Raw genomic sequence first — 4689 nt, 5'->3', positions numbered from 1 at the left:
CCCAGGGACCACCAGCCGGCGGCCACCGGCAGAGCCCGGCGCGGCGCCGATCCCGGTCCCGCCGCGGGCAGCCAGCCCCTCCCGGCCGAGGGAGCCGACACCAAGACCTACTTGTGGGCCAGGTACCACGAGATGAAAAAGCTGGTCTACGGTAAGGGCCGCCTCCGGACGCTGGGACTGCCACGTCCTGCCGGGCTTGGGCTTTTCCCCATTTTGGTTTTTTTTTACTCCTTTTTTTCTCCTCTCCTCTTTGCGTCTTGGTGTCTTTCCCCGCGCTGCAGAGCTGGGGATGTGCCCATTGCTGTGGCAGCTGCTGGGGTTAGAAGCCTTCTCCCTGGCAATGCCATCTGCACGCCTCCATTGCCCCCGGCCCTTGGAAACAGTTTTATTTCTGTTGAAATCTGGACCTGGTCTTCCTCTCCCCATCCTGGGCTTCCCTCTGTCAACATCCCTCAACTGGTCTCAGCGTTTTAGGACATACAGAGTGTGTGGGGTTCTTCAAAATTGCCTTCCCCCACACCACCCCAAAATGGCAAATGGTCTAAATGAAGGGCTGGCTGCATTTTTCTCTAATTTGCCATTGGTTGGCACACGGAAAGGTGGTTAGACTAGGAAAAATAGACAGTCATGTTTGCTGATGTGGTGAGGAGTCTGGTATCCAACTTGTACCTCACCATTGGCACAAGGGTGAAAGTGGAGGAGAGTGATGCTACAGCTGCTAGGATGTCTCCTGATCCTGAGCTCAGTTTGTGTAACAGATGCGAAACACCTTTTACGCGTGTGTGCATGTGTGTGCGTTTTTGCTCCTCTGACCAAGAATTTACCTGGCTCTGCCAGGTACGTTGATGTCTTGCTAAGTGAGAAAGCTCATGCCACTTGCCTAATCTGTTCATGCGTAAAGCAGGATTGTGGTCTTTCTGGCAGCAGCAGATCCCCACTGTGTTAAACTCTCCTAAAAATGTGAAAGAATAGCTTTCATGGCATAAGGGCAGGGCACTTTTTTCCTGCTGGTTTCTTGATTCTTGAAATGCTGAAGGTAAGCACTGTAGAGAGCCAGGGAGTATGACTGTGTCTGCTGCTAAATAGCTCTCCCTTAGCTTTTGTTTGTCTAAGGGTTTGGAGGACGGCAACCAGCCATAGGCATCTGGAAGAAATGTCTCACTGTTCTGAGACTGGCAAGTTCTGTCATTCGTTCCTCCCCCACCTTCCAGTACACAAGATTTGACATAAAATTTGAAGTCCTTCATGATGCACAGATGTAAAGGAATTGGCTGCTGAACAGTCGGGTGCTCAGCGTGCTGCATTCCAGCTTTTGCAGGATGCAAGCTCCTTTCCCTGAGCTGCTGAAGGCAGTACAGGGTGCTGACAGAGCACCATAGCTTCGTGTTAAGTCCCTGCTCCAAGACCGAGTCGTGGTTTTTGCCTTAAGGCTTGAAAGAAATTCTGACTTGCAAGGCTTGTACTGGTGTTTGGACCTTAATATCCCCAACAGCGTTTTTTTTTTTCTTTGCTTTTCCATAATGGTATTGAAACTGTAAATTAAGATAAGTTAATAGGCTGTGTCATGGTCTCTTGGGAAAATGCTCACTTTACTATGGACAGATTGTGAAGTTTGTATTGACATAGTTACACTTTGCTGGGATGCAAGAGATACAGTTGTCACTGAGGATGGAAAACTAATCAGCAGGACTAAGTGCAAAATGAAGTTAGGTGAAGTAGCCCCTGTGTTAGAGAGCAGACTTTTTACAAACCTTCAGGTAACTGTTAGACGTGTTAAGAAGGCCCTTATTTGTTTAAAGAATAGCTCCCCAAACCAAAATTTCAAGACTGTGCTGTTATTCAAGTCTTGTCAAGAAAAAGCATAAACAAAGTTGGTCCATGTTGGTTTTAATTGTTGCTTTGGACAATTAAACTGAGTTGTGCAAAATGTGACATCAGTCTGTTCCTTTGTTCTTGATTTCTAACTGATGTAAAAGTGAATATTGGGTTATGGATTTGAAAATCCATTGTCACATCTCAATACTCATCAACAACTGAGTTTGAGAACACTCTTGTGGTACCACCTTCTCCTCCTTCTCTGAAACTCCACCTTTGTGGAGTCCTTGGTCCTATATTGTCAGTTATTGCTATTGGTTTTGGAGAGAGGTCTCTGCCAGGAGAATTTACTGTGTGTTTTCAAACCAGCTCTTGCTTAGGACCTGATTTATAGAGCAATATTGCGTTTTTGTATAGAGGGGACTCCAGTGATAAATGCAGACCAAGTTGGACAAGGCAGGATGTGTAGGGTGAGAGCTTCTGTGCAGTAAAGCTCAGTGGTAGTATTGGTTTGGTGGCCGGAGCCCAGGCACCAGAAATTCTCACCTTTGTAGAAACACATCTGTGTTCTGCCAGGCTTGAGTGTGGTAATACAAACAACATTTTATTACCTGTAAGAATTCGAGGCTACTGCTTCTACTTAATGTGAGGTTTTTTTCCTCTGCCAAAAGGAAAAGTATAATTGCATTTGTCAGAGTGGTGGTGTTGAGTGAGATTTGCTGTATTTTGGTTTGATGCCATCTGAAGTGTCAGGGAAGGCAATGTGCTCTCCCAGTAAGCAGCGTCTGGAAGTCTTGCACTCTGTGAAACATCCAATCCTGAAACTCAATTAAACTGGCAAGCATGTGAGGATTTGGCTGTAAATAAACGTGTATGTTTTTTCCTAGATCTTTCAAACTTGTAAACATAGCTATAATAAATCAGCTTTCCAAAGGAACCTTTAAAATAACTATAAAGTAACTTCTTGCCTCTGCCTCACAAGCTTGAGCGTGGTTAAATGTGAGAACTACTGAAAGTTTGCAGATAACAAGAACTTGGTTAGGCATTGATAACACAGAGGAGGTAGCTCAGAGGTAGTCCTTGGTCTTTTTAGTTTGTGTGGAACAAGAGATACCTTTGTATCTAAATAACTTGATGCAGTCAGCAGCACATGTCCATTGTGTCTGGAAATGGGAAAGCAGGTGACAGCCCTGTGTGATCACTGCATGGGTGATTCTGGTGTGGTGCACAGGTGGCTTTTTGCAATCCAGCACATTTTGATTCTGCTTGTGTCACTAATCTCAAGCAGACACAAGGATTTAAGGTCTCATTCTTTATCAAACCAGGAAACGAGTCTAGTGCTATGATAATAAATGCCCTGCAAATTCCATAGGAAGTGTGCTTGTTTCATGAGTTGTGGCATCTTCAGACTGAGCTGGGACTGAAAATGACAGTTAACAGCCAGAACTGGAAATGTGGCCAGTTATGTTAACTTCCAAATTCCACTTTCCTAAATATTAAGGTTTTTTTCTTGTAAAGAGGTGCCTTTGTGCATATTAAAAAAATGTTGTTTTGGAAAGAAATGGTATTTTTTAATATTGCTTTTGATTTGTGTCCATTTCATTGGTGAGAAATCAAAAAATATTGAGGTATAATGGCATAAGTTCAAGACTATACTCCAGAGTAATTTTCAGCACTTTTTAAACAGTTCCTCTGTCATTTAATGCTCTTTAAGTACTATTTCCCTCTCCATACCATCATGTTAGAGGCATCTACTTCTCCTGGTTAGGGTGCTTTGCAGAAATTGCTGTGAAATGGTACAAAACAACACTTCGAAAGGATAAAGAGGTGCTTGGAAGGGAGGAAAAATTGGCAGTTTGTCTTAAGAAAGCAAGTCAGTGTGAGCAAAGGGAACTTTTTGATTCTTGAAGAACGTGGAGGATGGTGGCCATCTGCTTTTCAGTATTGCTCTTTTCCCTGCTAGTCTTACAAAGAAGTTAGGACAGATGTCTGCTGTATTGGACCTCTGGGCGTACAAAAGGTGTGAGAGGTGGGTAGGTGGGTGCGAGCTGCCTGTTTTATGTATTAATCTTCACTAACATGCTGGGTCGGGGGCTGAGAGAGAAGGAGCAATTCCTGCGTGCTGCCGTTGGTACCCCCGGGAGCTCAGAGAAGCACAGAACGTGCTTGGCACCTCCTGACCAGAGCGTTTTTCACATCAGAAGGGGCCATATGGTGTCTTGGCGTCTCTAACGGTTGTTCGCAGTTAATTACCTGCTTTTGTTTCCATCTCTGCTGTCATGTCGGGGATTGAGTGTTACTGCTTTCTAACAATGTGGGCTATTGCCTGGGAAGAGACGCTTGTGCTGTCATGAAGATATTCCAATTTAAGCAGCTGTTCAGAGCCTCATGGTAGTAAAATGAAGGAGATTATGTGTGTTTACCTTTGCATTTACACCCAGGTGTAAAAAATTCATGAGATCAAACACGCTTTCTTGTGGTCTGCCTTTGTTGCTGAGTTTCATCATATGCAATGGATATGCAGACACTTCCTTTAAAACCATCAGAGTTGCAAACCAGAGCAAATAGTGCAAGTATGCAGATTCCAGGGGTTTGTATCTATTGCAAGAGCTGGTTTTTCCCCACTGTCCTCAAATGTACACACGCCGGTTCTCCCTTAGATCATACTTCCTGGGTGAAGTGCTGAGTAGACAGTGACTAACTGTGATATTGTCTCCCTTTCCAGTTAGAACTCAGATGGAAAGATTAGTTGGGATTATAATTCTTTTTAAATAACCAAAACTGCTTTTTTTTTTTTTCTTTTTTTTTTTTCTTTTCTTCTTGCTGTAATTTATCATATCTGTCCTGCAATCTATTTCAGTGTCTTGGCAGAGG

The sequence above is a fragment of the Calidris pugnax genome, unplaced genomic scaffold, assembly GCF_001431845.1.
Source record: "Calidris pugnax isolate Ruff unplaced genomic scaffold, ASM143184v1 scaffold407, whole genome shotgun sequence".
Lineage (NCBI taxonomy): Eukaryota > Metazoa > Chordata > Aves > Charadriiformes > Scolopacidae > Calidris > Calidris pugnax.
This window is presented reverse-complemented; position numbering follows the sequence as displayed.